The sequence below is a fragment of the Mandrillus leucophaeus genome, unplaced genomic scaffold (genome assembly GCF_000951045.1).
Source record: "Mandrillus leucophaeus isolate KB7577 unplaced genomic scaffold, Mleu.le_1.0 Scaffold1577, whole genome shotgun sequence".
Lineage (NCBI taxonomy): Eukaryota > Metazoa > Chordata > Mammalia > Primates > Cercopithecidae > Mandrillus > Mandrillus leucophaeus.
This window is the reverse complement of record NW_012101562.1, coordinates 144,959-167,652: the sequence shown is the minus strand read 5'-3', so window position 1 is coordinate 167,652 and position 22,694 is coordinate 144,959. Positions and strand designations below refer to the sequence as shown.

Genomic DNA, 22,694 nt, shown 5'->3' with positions numbered 1-22,694 from the left:
TTATTTGTGTAGCTCCTTACAATTCCTCTGGTCAAAATAACAAATATCCCTTGATGCATTTATGATCTTGTTGACTCTTTTCTTGGAGTCTCCTGATTTTCCTCTTCTTATATGTTTATCCATTTTTACTTTAAATTTATATTTCAATGCTGGCCTTAATCTTTCTTTATACATTTAATGGGCGGTCTCATTTGTTACTATTAATTTACATAGGACCTGCATGCCAACAATCTCAACATTTATATCTCAGCCCAGACCTCTTTTCTGGGATCCAGACTTGTGTATCTATACATCTACTTGATACCTCCTCTTGTATGTTCCAGAAACATACAAACAGAAATGTTCAAACTTGGTTTGTTGATCACCCCTGTTCTGTCAGCCAGGTCTTATTTTTTTCTAATTTTTTTTTTTTCCAATTGATAGTATATGGTGCCAACATTCACCCAGATAGTCAAACCAATAAATACATAAGTAAAATAAATAAATAAAACTAGAACATATCATTGACTTATTTTTTCATCACCTGTATGCATATGCAGTCCACTATTAAATCCTAGTAGTGCTATCTGTCAAATAATTCTCCATATGGCCATCTGTCTTTGTTTGCTTGGGCTGCCGTAACAAAATCCTTGGAGGCTTAAACAACAGAAATCTCCTTCTCACAGTTCTAGGGGCTGGGAAGTTAAAGACCAAGGTGCCAGCACGGTCAGTTCCTCATAAAGGTGTTCTTCCTGACTTGTAGATGACTATCTTTTTGCTGTGTCCTTCCATCATGGAGAGAGCACACTGGTTTTTCTTTCTCTTCTTGTAAGGATATCAGTCCTATCAAATTAGGACCCCACCCTTATGACCTCATTTTTCTTCAATTCCCTCCTCACAGGCCATATGTGAGGAGGTAATTGAAGCCTTCAATACATGAATTTTGTGGGAGCCTTCTCTCCGTTTCCACTGCCACTATCCTTGTCCTAATCACCAGCATCTCTTGTCTGTCAATTCAACAGACTCTTAATTGTCTTGCTGCTTTCACTGTTGCTTTCTACAATTTGTTTTGTACTGAGAAATCAAAGTGATCTTTTAAAAATTTAATTACTTAATTTTACTTCCCTGCTTAAATCCTTGAATGGTTTCTCATTGCACTGTGAATGTAAACACAATTCTTTAGCAGGGCCTCTAAGACCATACCTGATTTTCCCTCTCTGTCAAAAAACACTGGTGATATTGGCCCCTGCCACATTCTAGAATAACATACCACATACCTTTTCACACACCAAATTCTCAAATCTCCTTCCCCTGTACCTGGAATACAATTCTGTCAGCCCTTCACCTTGGCTACCTCTTTCCCATATTTGTCATCTCAGCTGAAACATCACTTCATCAGAGAGGTCTTCTCCAGTTGCTATATTTAAAGTAGCCCCACCCCAGTTATTTTCTCTAAGAGAACCCTGTTTAGTTCCCTCTTTGCTTACCACAATCGGTAACTTGTTTATTTGTATTCCTATATACTTTCTTTCCTCAACTAGAATGTAGGCTCTAAAAAGGACAGTGGAGATGTCTGGTCATTTTTGTAGCCCTAGAGCTAAGCCCAGTGCTACATACATAGTAGATGTTACTATATGTTGGTTGAACGGACAAATGGACAATTCAAAATTAACTACCAAGGTTAACATTAAAAATAAAAGACATTCTGGTACAGTGATGAGGTTTAAACTTTTTTTTTTTTTGCAATTTTAAATGGCATTTTTGTAGGCAATATCTTTAAAAGACTAGGTAAAGTAATCTAGTCAAATGATATGCAACTGTTTTTCCACATGTCTTGGGAACTGAGGAAGTTCTTCGGAGGTCACAACATAATGAAGAAAAATTAGAAATGGTTGATAGTTTATGGCAAATGAGATTGCTCAATGATACAATCTTAATTTTTAATGTGCTATGAAATCTATTTAACTAAGATCACACAAATCTCTCTCTCTCAGACATGATTTAGTAGAGTACTCAACATTCATTCCATGACCAGACTTTTGTAAAAGGTGCTCCAATTTCAGAAGAAATGACACATGACTTGTTATACATGAGAAGGAATTTAAGGTCTTCTCTTTATTGTGAGGAACACAAGGTGTTTGGTAAAGAGGCTTTTCCCTCCCTTCCTATGGAATATGCATAAATGAAGAGCTTCTTTCCTCCTTCACCCAAACAAGGGAGCTAATGGAATGAAGAAGAGACTGGCATTTCTCTCCCGGCTGGATAGTTGCACAGCAAATTAGCACGCTATCCTGGTGCTGCCTTTAGAACAGAGAAGAATGTGTTCAGAGAGCTACATGACCCTAGGAAAAGAGAGTCCGCTCCCAATCTAGTGAATTCTGAAGCTATGATTGGGGTTTATTGTACAGGTTGTTTCAGCAGAATTGATAGGTCCAGTGATACAGTGAACCTGGAGGAAGTGGTCTTTAATAGCATCTGGACAAGACCACAGTCATTTCTGGGATCTATAGAGCATGGAACATAGAAAAGAAAGAATGAGCTATGGGACTAACAATATGGCAGATCAGCAAGGAGGCACACTTTGAGGAAGGCAGTTGGGTGAAATAGAGACTAAGATCTCCCTCTCCAAAAAGGCCCTTGGAAACGAGAAGAAATAAAGGTTGAAGCTGAGCACAGTTTGAAGAAAACAATAAAACTATGTATGGAAAATAATCACCTGGGTAAGGCCACCAATAGCAAGTGGAACCATATGGAGCCAACAACGGCAAGCCATCATCAAACTTACCACAAAAGACCTGCCATTTTTCTAGCCTTCCTATTTGACCCTACCCACTGGGGAAGGCAACCCACAAACCCCTGCCGTCTTTCATTCCAAGCTCCTCTTTCATCGTGGGCCTAGGGAGAAAAGAGAATGTGAGCGATATGTGCCTACAAAAATCAAGGCTTTACAGTGGACATTAGAGTTTTCTCTAATGGCTGGGCATGGTTCCTCACGCCTGGACCTTGGGAGGCCCAGGTGGGCCAATCACCTGAGGTCAGGAGTTTGAAACCAGCCTAACTAACATGGTGAAACCTCATCTCTACTAAAATTTTAAAAATACAAAAAATTAGCTGGGCATGGTGGCAGGTGCCTATAATCCCAGCTACTTGGGAGGCTGAGGGAGGAGAATCACTTGAACCCGGGAGGCAGAGGTTGCAGTGAGCCAAGGTCGCGCCACTGCACTCCAGCCTGCGTGACAGAGAGAGACTCCATTGCAAACCTAAAAAATAAAATAAAATAAAAAGAATTTTCAATAACTAAAAGTTATTACAAAGCTATAAAATCAGTGCTAAATAACATTAAGGACTGAAAATGAGTATTCTTCAGAGCATAAAAGGAATAATTGGGGGAAAAAACCCATTTTAAATCTGCACTCCACTAAATTCAGACTGAGCCCTGTTTAACTAGTGACTGACAGTTGTCCTCAGGACTCTCCATTTGCCTTTTTACAAATATGGATTAGTACTGTGGTTGTGTGAGTTAGATGCACAGGGCTCTTTATTTCCACCCTGTTGCTTCTTGGTCCTCCCCATAGCTTGTGGGTTTATTGGTTCTCTGCCAATATCAGGGCTCTGAATATAATACTCCAAAATATGTCAAGTTGGCAATTGAAAAAACTGCAGTAGCCAGGAGGCCACTCTGACCTTCTCCCACCTTTCTACCCTTAAGTATAGCCATAAAGAAATTCTCTGACTTACTCTGCCTGAAAGAAGATCATAAGACTCTAATTTTAGAGGGGTTCTGCCCTATAGCTTCAGGCCAAGAAGAATCTGAACAAACCAACCTTGCTAAGTGCCCCGCTTCCTTTAATTCCATTAGATCACACTTAATTTTTGTCCAATCATACTTCTATATGACTGTCCATTCTTCTTGGATCCTAAGGATAAAAGTATCATTGACTTATGAAACAGATGCCTAAGGATAAAAATTCTTGGATTTTTAGGTCTTCATTTCTGAAGGCTCTCATTTGACATAAAACTTGGGTTAAATAAATTTGTCATGATTTCCTTTTGTGAATCTGTCTGTCTTTTGTACAAGGGTGTCAGTTATAAACCTTGTGACAGGCAGGGAAAAGATATTGTTTTGTTTTCCCCTATATCCTGAACGTGCACACAGAACAGGAAATGAAATCTGGTTTGAAATCTTTTAAAGTAGGGTTCTAATGGTCTCACTCCTTTCCATCTTAATTGGCAAAGATAAGGACATATGAAAGTGCAGATTTTATGTTATCCTCCTGACATGTAATGACATTTTGTATGTACATATACAGGTATAATGCTGCAAGGGTTGATATTTGTAAGACAGGAAAAACCTGTCTGACTTTGATTCTCACAGATAAAGGCATTTCTTAAATATATTGAGGATAGATACGAAGAAGTGGTGGCAACTGTTCCATAACTCAATGAACACTGGCTCATATTTTGCCTGTATGCCATAGGCTACTGACTCTTGAAATAATGTGAGTGCTTCTCCCATCAGCCATCTGTGCTCACAGAATGTGCAGATAAATGCTGATATTATATTTCCTAGGTAAAGCCTCTCCTCAAAATTTGTACAAAAATAAAAAGATTGAGGTAGAAATGCATAACACTATGCATTAATTAGGCTAATATCTACTCATAGTAATACTAAGTTAATATAAGAATAAAACATTTAATTTATGAAATATTGACCAGATAAATGTCATATATTTAGACTCCGGGGTAATGTGAAAAAAATAAATGTTAAAGCAGAAAGAACTCAAATTGAGTGGAGTCCACAATGACTACCTCAATAATTTCCTTTAGTGTACCCTCAACATTTTAAAAGGAAGTGAGAAAAGAAAGAAGGAACATTATGACCCAGTCATACCATTCAGGACATAGGCATGGGCAAGGACTTCATGTCTAAAACACCAAAAGCAATGGCAACAAAAGCCAAAATTGACAAATGGGATCTAATTAAACTAAAGAGCTTCTGCACAGCAAAAGAAACTACCATCAGAGTGAACAGGAAACCTACAGAATGGGAGAAAATTTTTGCAATCTACTCATCAGACAAAGGGCTAATATCCAGAACCTACAAAGAACTCAAACAAATTTACAAGAAAAAAACAAACAACCCCATCAAAAAGTGGGCAAAGGATATGAATAGACATTTCTCAAAAGAAGACATTCATACAGCCAACAGACACATGAAAAAATGCTCATCATCACTGGCCATCAGAGAAATGCAAATCAAAACCACAATGAGATACCATCTCACACCAGTTAGAATGGCAATCATTAAAAAGTCAGGAAACAACAGGTGCTGGAGAGGATGTGGAGAAATAGGAACACTTTTACACTGTTGGTGGGATTGTAAACTAGTTCAACCATTATGGAAAACAGTATGGCAATTCCTCAAGGATCTAGAACTAGAAGTACCATATGACCCAGCCATCCCATTACTGGGTATATACCCAAAGGATTATAAATCATGCTGCTATAAAGACACATGCACACGTATGTTTATTGCGGCACTATTCACAATAGCAAAGACTTGGAATCAACCCAAATGTCCATCAGTGACAGACTGGATTAAGAAAATGTGGCACATATACACCATGGAATACTATGCAGCCATAAAAAAGGATGAGTTTGTGTCCTTTGTAGGGACATGGATGCAGCTGGAAACCATCATTCTGAGCAAACTATCGCAAGAACAGAAAACCAGACACCGCATGTTCTCACTCATAGGTGGGAACTGAAAATGAGATCACTTGGACTCGGGAAGGGGAACATCACACAATGGGGCCTATCACGGGGAAGGGGGAGCGGGGAGGGATTGCACTGGGAGTTATACCTGATGTAAATGATGAGTCGATGGGTGCTGATGAGTTGATGGGTGCAGCACACCAACATGGCACAAGTATACATATGTAACAAACCTGCACGTTATGCACATGTACCCTAGAACTTAAAGTATAATAAAAACAAAAAACAAAAACTTGGGCTATGAAATAAGCCAACAGAATTTCTCTACTGGCTCTGTCACGTACTATGTATACTTGTGAAAATTATTTAAGTCTTTAAGGCCTTAACTTTCCCAATGGAAAGTGGGAATAATAATGACTACTTCCAAGACCCTAATAAGATTTGATGTGTAAAGGAACAAGGAACTATGTCTGGCACTTGATATGGGATGAAGTAAAATGATACTTGGATATTATTTAATTTTTATTGCCATAATTTCTCAGGGAAATCAACATCTATAGATTATTAGCTCATTCTTGCTTTTTAAAAAGAATTTTATTCAGGTCTTAAAAATGTTGTTTTTTTTAAAAATTACAACATCAGTGTCCAGGAGTTATGTACATTGTGTGGAGTCTAAAAGAATAGTCTATTAGCTTCTAATTAGAATACTACATTTTATTCCCTGAAATTATTTTACAATGTCTGAACAAACACTGTAAGCTGAATAAAACATGATATCTCATTCACATGAACAAGTGACATCTGAATTACTTTGTATCACTGAGTATATCCGATTGTTATTTTCTAGGCTTTCAACAGATTAATATTTTATATTTTATCTCTTTCAAGTAAATTTGATGATGTATACAATATAAACTATCCTATCATCCACAGGGAATTAAAACTTGTCATTGTTCCCAGATATTTTTATAAATGTCTTATGATGGAGAAGGTTCTTAATCAAAATGTAAAATGCCCATTGCTCATTTGATAATCTACTCTATTTTCTTTCCCCTGCTAGGAGACAATTAACTAACATACTTCATCCTTTTCATGGTTTTTGGCACCTACATCAGTGACATTTTAATTAAAGTTCATAAACTTCATAAGCTCCACTTTGTAATCTCAGTTCTAGTGCTATTATTGTTTCTAATTTTACAGCTGTTGTACCAAATTCATGCAACTGCTTGTTTTTATATTAATCTTTATCTTTCCCCTAACCCATAAACATACTATGTCTGGCACAAAGTCATTCTTTTGTTGAGACGGAGTCTCGCTCTGTCACCCAGGCTGGAGTGCAGTGGCGTGATCACCGCTCACTGCAATCTCCGCCTCCGAGGTTCACGCCATTCTCCTGCCTCAGCCTCCCGAGTAGCTGGGACTACGAGTGCCCACCACCATGCACCATGCTCAGCTAATTTTTTTTGTATTTTTAGTAGAGACGGGGTTTCACCGTGGTCTCGATCACCTGACCTCGTGATCCGCCTGCCTCAGCCTCCCAAAGTGCTGGGATTACAGGCATGAGCCACTGCCCCCAGCCCAAAGTCATTCTTCAATATAGTCATAATGAAAACAAACAACAATAATATACAATGGCGACCATATAGCACAATGATTATGAGTAGAGGCTATAGCTCCTGATATTATATCCTAGCTCTGCAACTTACTAGCAGGGTGACCTCAGTTATGTCATTTTTCTATGATTTGGGTCTCAGATAATAAACTAGAAGAATCTAGCCCAGCAATCCTAGTAAAAGAACATTGTTATGAGGATTAAGGCAACCTAATTCACATAAAGATACTTAACTTTTATTTGTCAAATGAATTGGAATGGAGTAAACGAGTGATTTATTGAGGAGTTATGGCAACAATCTAGAATAGAGATGATAATGACTTTGCCCAAGGTGATGGCAATGAAATAGGAATTTAATAACTTGACACAATTTGGGAAATTAAAATTAGGAAATAATATATGAGGGTATGTCAGCAACATGGTGAAAGAGCAGGCTCTGGGCTACCCCTCATCCCACAGGCACATCTAGTATACACCTAAACATAAGTCAGTTCTCTCCAAGAGAAAGCCAAAATCCAAAGGAAAGACCCCCACATGCCAGACTACTGAGAAATAGTCACATCAAAACGGATACTGAAAGCAGAAATACACTCATACACTAGCTCCACCCTGACCACAGAGCCTTACAATGAGAAGAAAAATCTCAACTACCAGCTTCTTCCTGGGGGGTAAGGGGCTTGTACCACACATAAAGTGCCAACTTTTGCAGTCTCTACAGAGGGCTTGGCTCTTCAATCCCCATGCTTGATGAACCACAGGGAGAGAGCATCAGAAGATTTATCTCAAGCATAAAAGAAAAGAAAAAAAAAGGTTTGAAACACATGAGCCCTCCTAGCAGATATAGCACTCAGGATTGGCGCAGCTTCTAAATTCCCCCAAAGTTGGTCTCAGGCTTTCCCATCAGCTTCCTGTGGTTCTGGCCTTTTAACAAGCCAGTATCTGGGAACCTACATAGCCAATGAAGAATAAACCTTCTCCAGCTTAAACAGAAAGCAAGGCATGTCCTGTGTGTACCTTCTTCTCAGGCTTGCTCCTAAGATAAATTTCTGTAATCTCAGTCTACTCCTACAAGAGAGGTGTAAAAGTTCTGCTTGCTTTAATAGGAGAGTGGACACTCCCCTTGCTTCCTTCCTTGCTTTGCTTTTAAGATAAATTTCTGCAATCTCATTAGAGAGAGACTGGGGGACCTCTTCATTCCTGATTGGAAAAGTAGGCATTCTCTGCACCTTCTTCCCTGCTTTGTTTCAGTGATAATTCTGGACTACATTCTTCCCCTGCTAGAAGGGTGTGAGACTTCCACTTGTTTGAATGGGAGCGTGGGCTCTCCCTGCATATTTTTCCCTGGTTTGCCCCAGCAGTAAATCTAGATATGTACACTCTCACTGTGAGTGGCTTCTGCATGCATTGAGTGCCCCAACTTTTATAGCCTTTACCCAAGGGACTGGCTCCTAAATCACCTAGTTATAGGAGTCGACAGAGCTCTGCACTCCTAAGTCTCCTAGACCACAGGGAACAAGAAAAGACTTTTAAACTTGAAAATGTTCAGCATCTCTCTCACTAAACTCAAAGTGAGCATTCTGATTGTAAGCAGAGGCAGCTGCTTCAGACTGTCTCCTTGGTGAAGGACAGAATAAGTGGGACATAAACTTTGGCTCTCAGCTTCTCTGCAAGAAAAGAAGAAACTGGAACACACATCTAACACCCTAGCCTCTCTAGCTGAATCCCAAGAGACTGTCTTCTATTCCAGCTCTCTCAAGGCAATAGCACGACTTGGCAATCACTAATTTCTTGGGGATTTATATGCTTTGGCTGTGTCCCCACCCAAATCACATTTTGAATTGCAGCTCCCATGATTCCCATGTGTTGTGGGAGGAACCCAGTGGGAGGTAATTGAATCATGGGGTTGGGTTTTTCCCATGTTGTTCTCTTGAAAGTGAATAAGTCTCATGAGATCTGATGGTTTTATCAAGGGGAGTTCCCCTGCACAAACTCTCTTGCCTGCTGCCTTGTAAGATGTGCTTTTGCTCCTCCTTTGCCTTCTGCCATTTTGTGAGGCCTCCCAACCATGTGGAACTGTGAGTTAATTAAACCCCTTTCCTTTATAAATTATCTAGTCTCGGGTATTTCTTTATTAGCAGCATGAGAATGGACTAATATAGTAAATTGGTACCATCACAAGCCTGGAGACTTAGGACAAAAAATTTTTTTCATAGGCCAGCCCAGGGCCTAGTTGCTTTGTGCAGTCTTGGGACTTGATACTCTGCATCCCAGCCATGGCTAAAAGGGGCCAGTATAGAGTTCAGACTGTTGCTTTAGAGTGTGTAAGCCCCAAGCTTTGGTGGCTTACACATGGTGTTGGGCTTGTGGGTGCACAGAAGTCAAGAATTGAGGTTTGGGAACCTCTGAGTAGGTTTCAGAGGATGTGTAAAATTACAATGGTGGAGCTGCGCAAGACCAAGGGAACCTACCTCTTGCATCAGCAAGACCTGGATGTGAGACATGGAGTCAAAGGGAATCATTTTGGAGCTTTAAGATTTGACTGCCCCACTGGATCTCAGACTTGCATGAAGCCTGCAGGCCTATTCATTTGGGCCATTTTCTCCTATTTGGAACAGCTGTATTTTCTGAATGACTGTACCCCCATTGTATTTAGGAAGTATCCAACTTGTTTTTTATTTTACAGGCTTATAGGCAGAAAGGACTTGGCTTGTCTCAGATGAGACTTTGGACTGTGGACTTTTGAACTAATGTTGAAATGAGTTAAGACTTTGGGGGACTGTTGGGAAGGCATGATTGATTTTGAAATGTGAGGACATGAGATTTGGGAGGGGCCGGGGTGGGACAATATGGTTTGGCTCTGTCTCCCCACAAATATAATCTTGAATTGTAGCTCCCATGATTCCCACATGTTGTGGGAGGAACCTGGTGGGAGGTACTTGAATCATGGGGGTGGTTACCCTCATGCTGCTGTTCTTGTGACAGTGAGTAATTCTCATGAGATCTGATGTTTTGTAAAGGGGCATTATCCTATAGAAGCTCCCTTGCCTGCCTCCATGTAAGATGTCACTTTCCTCCTCCTTTGCCTTCCACCATGATTGTGAGGCCTCCCCAGTCATGTAGAACTGTGAGTCAATTAAATCTCTTTCCTTTATAAATTACCCAGTCTTGGGTATGTCTTTACTAGTAGTGTGAGAATGGAATAACACAGGGGCCAATGAAAGCAAAATGGATTAGACAAACAAAGTGTTTTCAGGCACCTAGAATCTCCAGCCATGCTAATTGGGAGGAATATCTCCAACACAAGACCAATCTAGCAAGACTGGGAGAGGTGGTTCTTTTATCTAAGGTACTGAATCCCACATAAAGTCAAGGAAAATGAAGAAATATGAAAACATATTTCAAATAAATGATAAGATAAATCTCTAGAAGCCAACCCTGATGAAATGGAGACATAGAATTTACTCGATAGGCAGTTCAAAAGAACAGTCATAAAGATGATCACTGAGGTGTGGAGAGAAACGTATGAACAAACTGAACTTTAAAATGGAGATAGGAAATATTAGTTAACACCAAACAGGAATTATTGAGCTGAAGAATATAATAATAACAATTCAAAAGAGGAGTTCAACAGGCAAGTAGAACAAGCAGAAGAAGGATTGATGAACTAGAAAACAGGTCATTGGAAATAATCCAATCTGGGTTGGGGCAAAAGGAAGGCATCATTAAGAATCACTGGGCTGTGGCCCAGTTGACCCTCAGGGGTAAAGACAGGGTGGGCCCTCACTGGAGCAGCTGGAGGAGCACAGAGCACGGACTGCCCCACAGGCAGGTAGGTGACGCTCCCAGAGTATGAGAGCTGGTATGTAATGTCTCGCAGGTTTCAGCTTACACAGCTCAATCAGGCTATCCCTGCCATGGCCAGTGAGTTGGGATCAGCTCTGCTGCCTTGGAGTTGTCATCGGCAGAGATGATGGCTGCCTTTTTCTGATGCTCAGCCTTTTCCACCACAAATCTGGCCCTCTCTGCTTCCTGCTGAGCCACCTGTTTGGCTTCCACTGCTTCTGCAAACTCCTGCAAACTCCTGATGTGTGAAGGACACGTCATCCAGGATGAGCCCAAAGGTGGCTGCTTGCCCTGTAAAGTCATCACTCACCTACCTGGAGACCAGCTCTCTTTGGGTGGTCAGTTCTCCTGCAACAAAGTGAGCTACCACTAACTTGAGGGTTTTGGTAGTGATGGATAGCAGCACACAGTCATTGTAGTCCTCTCCAATGCTGGTGAAGATGTGAACAAACTGGCTAGCAACAGGCCAGAAGAGGATACAAAGTGTGATGTTGACATTCTGTAAATCTTTGCTACCAGTGATGACTGGCATATCACATGGTTGAGGACAGCAGTTAAAGAAAACTGGTTTCTGTACCCATGGGATGAGAAAGTGAGTCCCTTCCCCTACCACAATGTCCTGTATGCCACAGAATCAGTCAAAGATGGCAGCTCTGTGTCCAGCATCCACACTGTACAAGGCAAAGTTCACCACGCCTCCTACAACAGCTAAGGCCAGGCCAAACTTGCTAATGGACTCAAACACACTGGCAGCCATGTTTCCTTCTGCTGGACCCTCTCACACCTGCTTCCACTCTGACCATATTTTTATATATTTTTGTTTCTACCTAGTGGTACTTTTTCCTTCAGGTTGAATAACTCCTTTTAGTATTTCTTGTAAGGTATGTCTAACAAAATGAATAACCCAAAGCACATGATCATCTGAGTAGAAGCAGAAAAAAATTTTGACAAATTCAATATCCCTTTATGTTAAAAACTCTCAAAAACTAGGTGTACAATAAATGTACCTCAGTGCAATAAAAGCCATGTATAATAAGGTCACAGCTAACATCAGACTCAACAGTGAAATGCTGAAACCTTGTTCTGTAAGGTCAGCAACAAGAATGCTCAATCTTGCGACTTATATTCGGCATAGTACTTGAAGTCCTAGCCAGAGCATTTAGGCAAGAATAAGCTAAAGATATCATATATGAAAGAGAGAAGTGAAATTATCTGTTTGCTGATGATATGATCTTATATGTAGAAAACCCTAAAAGCTCCACCAAAAAAACTGTTAGAACTGATAAACAAATTTGTAGGTTACAAAATCAAAATATAAAAATCACTGGTATTTCTACACACTAATAACGAGCTATCTTAAAAAGAAATGGAAAATAACAATCCCATTTACAATAACATAAAAAATACTTAGGAGTAAATTTAGCCAAGGAGGTGAAAGATGTGTTTATTGAAAATTATAAAACATTGATTAAAAAACTGAAGACATAGATAAATAAAAATATATCTCATAGTCAGGTAATGTCGGTAGAATTCATACTACCTAAAGTGATCTACAGATTTCATGCAAAACCTATCAAAATTGCAATGTTATTTTCACAGGAATATAAAAGATAATCCTCAAGTTCATATGGAAGCAGAGAAGACTCTGAATATCCAAAGCAATTTTGAACAAAAAGAGCAAAGCTGGAGCATCACATTTCCTGATTTCAAAATATACTATAAAACTATTATAAATCAAAAAAGCGTGGGACTGGCATAAAAACAAACACATAGACCAGTAGAACAGAATTAAAAGCCCAGAAATAAACCCAAGTATTTATAAATTGATTTTCAACAGAGGTGGCAAGAACACATAATGAGGGAAAGAGAGTGTCTTTAATATGTGACATTGGGAAAACTTGATATCCACATGCAGAATAATGAAACTGTACTATTTCACACCGTACACAAACATCAACTCAAACTGGATAAAATATAGACTTAAATATAAGACTTGAAACTGTAAAGTTACTCAAAGAAAACATGGGGAACAAACTCCACGATATTAGTCTGGGCAATGGTATCTTGGCTAGGACTCCAAAAGTATAGGCAACAAAAGCAAAAAGAGACAAATTAAACTGCATCAAACTAAAAAGCTCTTCCATAACAAAGGAAGCAACAGAGTGAGGAGACAACTCACGGATTGGGAGAAAATATATGCAAACCATATGTCTGATAAAGAGCTAGTATCAAAAATAAGGACTTCAAAAAACTGAATAGCAAAAATACTAATAACCCAATTTAAAAATAGGCAAATGATATGAACAGATGATTCTCAAAAAAAGATAGGAATTGCTAACATATGTGAAAAAATGTGCAACATTACTAATCATTAAAGACATGGAAATTAAAACCACATGAGGTGCCACCTCACATCTATTAGAATGGCTATTATAAAAAGAAGAATGATAATAAGTGTTATATTTCACAGTAATTCTCCGAATCCTCATTCTCCACATGAGGATGTGGAGAAAAGGGAACCCTTGTACACTGTTGCGGAAATGTAAATTTGTACAGCTATTTTGGGAGATAGTTTGACGGTTCCTCAATAAGCTAAAACTGGAATTACCATATGATCCAGCAATCCCACTTCTGGGTATATATTCAAAGGAATTGAAATTCATATAAGAAGGAGATATCTGCATTCTCATGTGGATTTCAGCATTATTCAGAATAGCCAAGATATGGATGCAACCAAAGTACCCATCAATGGCTGGATGGATAAAGAAAATACACACACACACACACACACACACACACACACACATACATACATACATACATACAATGGCATGTTATACAGCCGAAAAAAGGAAGGGAATTATGTTATTTGTGATAATATGGATGGAACTGGAGCACACTATGCTAAATGAAATAAGCCAGGCACCGAAAGATAAATATTTTATAAATTTACTTACGTGAGGAATCTAGAACAGTCAATCTTATAGAAAGAGAAAGTAGGTTATAGGGAATCAGGGAGAGATGGGGAAAGAGAAGATGTTGGTTAAAGGATAAAAAATTTCAGTTAGACTGGCAGAATAAGTTTTAGTGATCTGTTGCACTGCAGGGCGACCACAGTTAATGATGATGTATTGTGTATTTCTTTTTTTTTTTTTTTTTTTTTTTTTTGAGACGGAGTCTCGCTCTGTCGCCCAGGCTGGAGTGCAGTGGCGCGATCTCCACTCACTGCAAGCTCTGCCTCCCGGCTTTACGCCATTCTCCTGCCTCAGCCTCCCGTGTAGCTGGGACTACAGGCGCCCGCCAGCGCTCCCGGCTAATTTATGTATTTTTTTAGTAGAGACGGGGTGTATTGTGTATTTCAAAATTGCTTAAATAGTATAATTTTAACATCTCACCACACATATAAAAATAAGTTTGGGAGGTGGTGGATATGTTAATTGACTTGATTGGCTCTTTCTATAATGTATACATAGATGTAACAATACAATGTATCTTACATATATACACAGTTATTATGTGTTAATTACAAATAAACATAAAAATAAAAGAATATATGTACTTTCCCTTACCTATTATGTCCTCCCTATTAGGCACAGCCCACATTTGTTTTCTTCCTGTAAACAGTTTTTGACTATGATAGTTTTCATTGATCTCAAGTTTTCACTGATTTATAGAACTTACTATCTATCTACCTCTATATCACCCCATTGAGTTCTCAATTCTATAGTTTGTCATCTAGACAAATGTTCATGTGTATGTATGTGGATGTGAGGATGTGGGTATGTGTTTGTGTGTATATACACACACACATATATAGGTGTGTGTACGTGTGTGTATATGTGTGTATTTTGTATATATTAGCCTTATAGTCCCACTCACGTTATCTCTTCAAGAAAAAGCATCACGTTTCTACATTATGGAACTGAAGTATAATTTATATATAGTAAAAAAATCAGAAATTAAAGATACCATTCTCTCAGTGTTAGCTAAGTCTAAAAAAAGTTTAGCTCATATCAGTGCTCAATAATAATTGATCATTGATCTATTAATATTGATAAAGAAAAATCAGAAAAATTACACAAGGCACACAAAATGTATCTACCATGTAATGGAATCAGGAAAAACAGCTGTTATTTTCTCAATTTTAGTAAAGGGGAAACTTGAAGATACTGGTGACTTAATTTTCAAAATATATTGTTCCACATTCCTGTTTGCTTCAAAAATAATAAAAATCCCTGTCAGTATATCAACTCTCCACTTTCCATAATTCAAGTAGCTTGATGGCAAATCCCATAAATCTTAGAATTGAAACAAAGCCTAAAAAGGCCTTCACTGAGATGCTGAAGGCACTATGATCCTTGATAAACTGGCATGCACAAACACAAAACGCATGAAAGTCATTCAAATGGAACAGGCATGAAGGTTATAGTAGGCATTTTCTCTGCATTCTTGAAATGAAACTTGCCACTTTTTCTTCATTGTCATTTTGATTGAGCGAATACCTTCTTGAGTTATTTGGTTGACACTTGACCTACTTTTAACTTCACAGTGTAATGCAGATTTATGTTACTTGGGAGTGGTGGCTAGAGTTGAAGTCTGATGTGATGATAACATCTCAAGATGAAGATTTTTCTACATCAAGTTATTGTGGCCTTTAAGTGGTCACCTGCCAGAAGCCACAGGGAGATTCAACACACCTGAGGATTCTGTCCAATACTTGATAATTTAATGTTTTTTTAAACAAAATATTTTGCATGGAAAATAAAAGAAAGCATCATATTTAAAATTGGAAAGCTGGATTCTGTTCTTGAAATAGACACAAACTGATTGTAGAATTTGGAACAAGTCATTTAATCTGGAGAGTCCTTAGAAAACTCACATGCAGAAGAAGAAGGAATGAGGTTGATGATGGTTTTGTGTTTTTTTGCCATATATTTATGATTTAGATTAGTCTTTTTAAATAGGGTGCAGGGGAATGATGAGAATGATAAAAACCCTCCAAAATGTAAATAAAACTTTTCCTACTAAGGCAAGCTTATTTTACTTTAGCTGTATTAAAAGAATATAATAAGATTGTGATTTTGTGAAAAAGAGAAAGCATAAAGGAGCTGACACTATAAAACTTATTATGAGGCAACAAATTTTTCATTTTTTTTGAGATAGAGTCTCGCTCTGTTGCCCAGCCTGGAGTGAGGTGGCACGATCTCAGCTCACTACAAGCTCCGCCTCCCAGGTTCACGCCATTCTCCTGCCTCAGCCTCCCAAGTAGCTGGGACTACAGGCACCCACCACCATGCCCCGCTAATTTTTTTTTTTTTTTTGTATTTTTAGTAGAGACGGGGTTTCACCGTGTTAGCCAGGATGGTCTCAATCTCCTGACCTCATGATCCACCTGCCTCAGCCTCCCAAAGTGCTGGGATTACAGGCATGAGCCACTATGCCCGGCCAATAAATGTGTTTTCCCCCCTGAAATATGGGAATTCCTCTCGTTTAGAAAGCTCGCAGATGTTTTAAAAACAAGAAAAAACAGAAGAACACTTTTGTTCCCGTTAGGATAATTTTTCAGGTCATAGCCATATTAGGGTAATTTGGAGATGTTAAAGTTGGCATTAAACGTAGTCAATGCTGAGTTGAATCCATCCCATGTATTTATCCCACCAATGTCAGTTTGCTTCTAAAATGTCCACTTAACAAGTATATTCCCTTATCAAGTATTTTCTGCTTAATTTAGTAATGAAGTTCCTGAAAGCCCCAAATTCAAAATGGTCCTTTTCATGCTTACTCATTTTCTAAACGAATTAGCAAATTGACCTTGAAGTAGGTTTTTTTAAAGGATGTCTCTCAATCACAGTTTATCTTTTGCTTTTCCAAAGGCCTAGCAACTGACTTTTGAGGGAGCAGCAGGGGGGCAGAGTAGGGGCATGGAAAGGGAGAGAAAAATGTAGAGTGAAAGAATGCAAAGGTATGTATATACTGAATGTAGAATTGAAGGAGAGGATGTGTTTAAGAACAAAATGTGCACGAACCGGTGTGTATGAGAGGTATGGTGAAGTGGTGTTGATCATGGATGGAGACTTTAATCTCATCTCCCACCCCTCTCAAAACCAGAAACCATTCCTAGCAGCTAAAAACATAGTGAAGCTACCCCCAAAACACACATGCCAACATTTCATAATGTACAATCTACTGTCACTTTTTGCCTTTCAACAACTTTCTTTGCCTTGGAGTTTTCTGATTTTTAGGGTTGATCACCACACTTTATGCCTTCTGTATTTTCTGGGATCAGAAAAATTGTTACATGTCATTACTCCACAACTTATTAGGGCTGCTGATATTTCAGAAAATCCCAATTGTCCTTTAGATCAACAATACGCCAGCCACATAGTTCTGACTGTATTATGGCAAATCTTCCATTCTCTGTGTAAATAAAATGTATGAATACAACAGGCAAGAAATAAAAAATGTAAAGCCATCTGTCAGATGTTAAAAATCCTGCACAATATGTTTCTGCTTAAGAAATTAATGTTTAGGTTTTCACATTATAAACAAGTATTGCTTTTTAATGAGCACAGATTGTTTCGAACAGTAACTCATGAAAAAAGGAAACAAAATATGATACAGTAACACTTTTTCATCTCTCGATAATTAACAATTTTAAGGTATAATACATCCTGGAGGCTCTGAAAGTACTTTCAGTACATTTAAGTGATTATTAAAACAAAAGTAGAATTATTGGAATTTTTGTTTTCCTTGTTGTATAATTAAGCCTATCAATTACTCTCAACTGTGAAAAAAAATTGCATGTGGACGTGAATTTGAAAACTGAATGGAAAATGTGTGTGATTTCATAAATGATATTTGGGTCAGATACTTTGCATTTTACATTGGTCTTCTCCCATATCTGATGATATGACTGCCTTTCAGATATCAGTAACATCTGCTGCTTCTCGCCACAGAGTGGCTCATGACAGCTGCGTGACGCTGCCCTAGAATTCATGCCAAACCAGTCCCCTTTGAATATCAGTAGACCACCTGGGTACCCAGCTGCAATATATGGCATCTCCTGCTCTTTCACAGATGCCAGCAATACATAAAAAGAACTTGAGTGGAAAAGAAAACCTGGTAGCTCAGAAAAAGTTTTCCTTCAGTCTCTCCATCTGTAAATGTCCACCTCTCCTAATTGGAGTTACAGAATTTCAGTTTCAATTAAATTTCCTGTGTAATTTGAAAAGTGGTCACATGTGTCCCAAAGGCAGAGAATTGTGATAAATTTGAGGAAAGAGGAAAACTTGTCTCCTCTCTAGAATTTTTTTCTAAGATCCTGGCTGGCATATATTCAGCAAATATATATTAGTCAATTACTTTGTGCTTTGTCAAGCACAATGCTGGTCTCTGGGGCATAGAAAAATAATAATAATAATACATAGCTTTCTAGTAGCTCACAGGCCAGTCTAGTTGTGAATGTCAAAACTGGGCATATTAAGGTTAAAGTCTAGTCATCAGTTTGCATTTGACAGTGAAATAAATCAATAAATAAACAGTCTCTCATGCCTACAAGAAGGGGACTTGAGAGGTTCTCACCCCCACCATCATCATAGACAGGATGCCTTTCTCTTGGCTTGTAATCAGCTAGAGTCATTTTGTTTCTTGTCAAGAACCTAGACATTATTTTTTAAAGCTGTAAGTTTTGCTTCAAATGAGTACTTTCCCTAGGGGGCATATCTAAAATTCTAATGCTGTCAATGGAAAACTATGAGTACTTCTCAAAACTCATCTTACAGGCACTGCTTTTTTTTTTCTATATAGCGTTTGGCAAGAACCAATGTGAAACACCTAAAAATATCCATGTTAACGTCACTTCAAGTACTTATTCAAGAAACACACAAACCTCCTAAGAAGGAAACTAATACTCTACTTTTGACAGTTTATTATTAAAAAATTAATTGGTACTAGTCAATGGAGGTTACATTACACTTTAGAAGAGTAAAGAAGTAACCCTGAAATAGCAACATTTGGCATATTACTTTGCTAACTTATCAGTCACAAGCAAGAAGAGTGGAGTGCAAAGTTTATTTCTCTAGATATGATGCTTAAAGTCCAGTAAAGATAATTTCCTTGGTATACTAGTATTTCGAAATGCTATTTTTGTGAAGTGTAAAAGTAGCTCCATAGAGAACATCAAATGTTCATTCAAATGCTTGTTGAAGAAGCTGTGATTAATCCAAACTTTTCACCTCTTATCAAGCTCCATAAATTCCATCTTCTCTGAAAATAATCTTTTGCCTCCACTTTCCTTGAGATCAAGAAAAGCTGACCCGATTTTCTACTCATTTCTACCTTTAAATGTCTCAAATATCCTTAGTTTCTTCTTTCCATTTTAGGAAAGAAAGTCAATCCTCTTCTCTAAAGTTCACCCTTGCCCTTGGTCTCCTGAACGCACATGAAGGGAGCACTAGACTTGCAGTGAAGAGATTAAGTTTAATATTTAGCCCTGCCAATTTCTAGGCACATGACAATTTATCTGAGGCTCAGAAACTTCAACTATAGAATAAGATGATAATAAGAACTCATCCACTGTGTTCTGGTAAGGACATAGTAAAAAAAACTGCACTGTAAACTAAGTGTTACGCAGATATTCTTTATTGCTATACCTTTTGTCCAATACCTGCAGGTACTTATCTCATCAATTATCCCTTCCTTTTTTCTTTTTAGATATCACCTCGTATTTAAAAATACTTCCTTATTCATTTTTAGATATATTACCTATCTAAAATATAGAGGATATTTAAAATTTATGATAAAATGAAATGATAGAAAATACAAAATAATTACTTTGTTCATATTTAACCTTAAAGTTACTATGACTTTTGTTCTTATTTGCTGGCAAATGTCTTAAAAAGATTTTTCCCCCACTACATGTTTTCACAGCTCAATTATCTTAACATTTTTTATTCCACTATCTTGAATCCATCATCTGAAACTGCTCATGAAACTTTTTATGAGCTTACATTATTCTTACTTCCTGACTTCTCTGTAGCATTTGACACTGTTGACAATCACCATAACTTTCTAAGTTTTTGTGACATTTTATTTGTTCTTCACTGACAGTTTTGACTTAGCAATCACTTTTTCTTCTCTCTCCCACCCCTAAAGTAGGTGCTACCTAAGGACATGCCTTGCTCTTTTGCTCTGCCTATTTTCTTCCTTGGCAAATTAATCAATCCTCATACACCCATTTAATTCCCTATCCTTTGTCTCAACTCTGCAACACATTTCCAGCTGCTTCAGATACATCTTGAACTTTCCGTAACTTTATAAAATCAAGAACTTCCATTTTGTTCCCCAAATATGAAAATAAATCTTGCAGTTCCTGAGGTCTTCTCTTGTAGGGTCAGAGAAATGATCAAGGAGCAGTAGTCTTCCATCAGGTCTAATTACTATCCAAATTGACCATTACAGGATTAGTGTGGGACACAGTAGGCTTAAAGTTTTGTATAGATTTTTATCTTAATTTAGGAATTCCATAAGTTATGATGTTTTTCTCAAATGCAAATAGCTTTTATTGGCCAATTAATAATATGGAATATAAAGTTGGTTGACCAACTACAATATAGGATTTTAAAAAGTAAATATAGAATTTGGTTGACCAATTAAAATAGAGACAAATATATTTTGGTCAAGGATCACATATTACTAGGCTATGGGGTAAGTAAGTAAGTGGGAAAATGTTGCCAGAACTTTCATAATAGAGTAGGGCATGCAGAAATATATTATCACATGCAGGTGCATCATGGTGGCAGTAAAGAAATGCTAATAATTCCACACCAAGAATGTTTATTTCAATTTTGGCATATTTGCAGTGTAACCACATGGTTAGCTTGGCAATTATAGAATATTTTTAGAATTTATAATGCATCAAATTTGGAATTTTGCAGATGTTGTAAATATTGTTTGGTTGAATATATTTTTGAAGAGTAATTTAAAATATCTATTGAAAATCAACAACTAGCTTTTCAATTATACTTAATTTCTCAGTAGTAATTAAGTATTGGTACTTACCACTCAATTTTTGTACAGTTGGGTGAAATTCTTCCCTCAACATTATCTCACACACTCAGAGTAAGTTCTACTATCTAGAATCTGTTATTGCAGAAATTGTTCAGTCTTATTTAAATAAATCTCATAATTGGTTTCCTTTTTTAACTACATTTCTGGTTGACTAGAACAACAGTGAAACGATTGGTAGTCATGTACTGAAGATAGACATCACTAAGTGTGACAATATAATCATAGCTTAAGATGTTGCACATTTATTGCAGTCGTTACCATAGAGATTTAAATTTGGCTCTTTAATAAAAAATACATAGATTTGATTTTGAATGCATTAATTTTGACAAGCAAGGTGCAGTAGGTTTCCTAACTGAACATATACAAAAACAACAGATTTGTGATTTTGTCCTAGATGTCTTTAAGGGATCAGATATAGGTATACAAAAATAACAGGTTCAGTTTATTGAATTTTTAATAAATACTTTATTAATTCTGCTATTTAAATCTTAGTTTTATAAGATACACATGTAATGCTTTAGTAATACTTCATTCATATAATCTTCCATAGGGAAAACAAAAGGTAGGAAATCAGATGTTCCACTCTAAACTTGGATATGTCTCAAAGCACAAAGTAGGAGTGTATTAGTCTGTTCTCATGCTGCTAATAAAGACATGCCCAAGACTGGGTAATTTATAAAGGAAAGAGGTTTAATTGACTCACAGTTCAGTAAGACTGGGAAGGCCTTAGGAAATGTACAATTGTGGTGGAAGGGGAAGCAAACACATCCTTCTTCACATGGTAGCAGCAAAAAGCATCCAGCAAAAGGGTGGAAAGCCCTTTGTAAAACCATCAGATCTTGTGAGAATCACTCACCATCATGAGAACAGCAGCACTCAACTAACCACCACTATGATTAAATTACCTCCCACCAGATCCCTCCAACAGGTGGGGATTATGGGAACTACAATTCAAGATGAGATTTGGGTGGGGACACACCCATATCTTATCATTCCACCCCTTTCAAATCTCATGTCATCACATTTCAAAAGCAATCATGCCTTCCCAATGAGGAGGCATCTTAACTTATTTCAGCATTAACTCAAAATCTTAACCTATTTCAGCATTAACTCAAAAGTCCACAGTCCAGCAGGGCCCGGTGGTTCATGCCTTTAATACCAGCACTTTGGGAGGCAATGGTGGGTGGATCACCTGAGGTCAGGAGTTCAAGACCAGCCTGGCCAATATGGTGAAGATGCAGATGTTGCATTTTCCGTTTCTACTCAAAATACAAAAAGTAACCAGATGTGGTGGCCCACACCTGTAGTCCCAGCTACTTGGGAGGCTGAGTCATGAGAATTGCTTGAACCCAGGAGGAGGAGGTTGCAGTGAGCTGAGACTGTGCCACTGTATGCCAACCTGCGCAACAGAGTGAGACTGTCAAAAAAAAAAAAAAAGAGAGAAAATAAAAGAAAAGAAGAGAAAAGGAAAGAAGGA

General features: G+C 37.9%; 1 protein-coding gene and 1 pseudogene across 1 annotated transcript in view; both read right to left on the bottom strand.

Annotated features, from left to right (window-relative positions):
* Positions 1–22,694, bottom strand: part of LOC105536276 (polypeptide N-acetylgalactosaminyltransferase 13) — a 226,357-nt gene that overhangs the window by 156,759 nt on the left and 46,904 nt on the right. The gene's annotated exons all lie outside the window — the stretch shown is intronic.
* Positions 2,145–11,906, bottom strand: LOC105536275 (annotated as a pseudogene).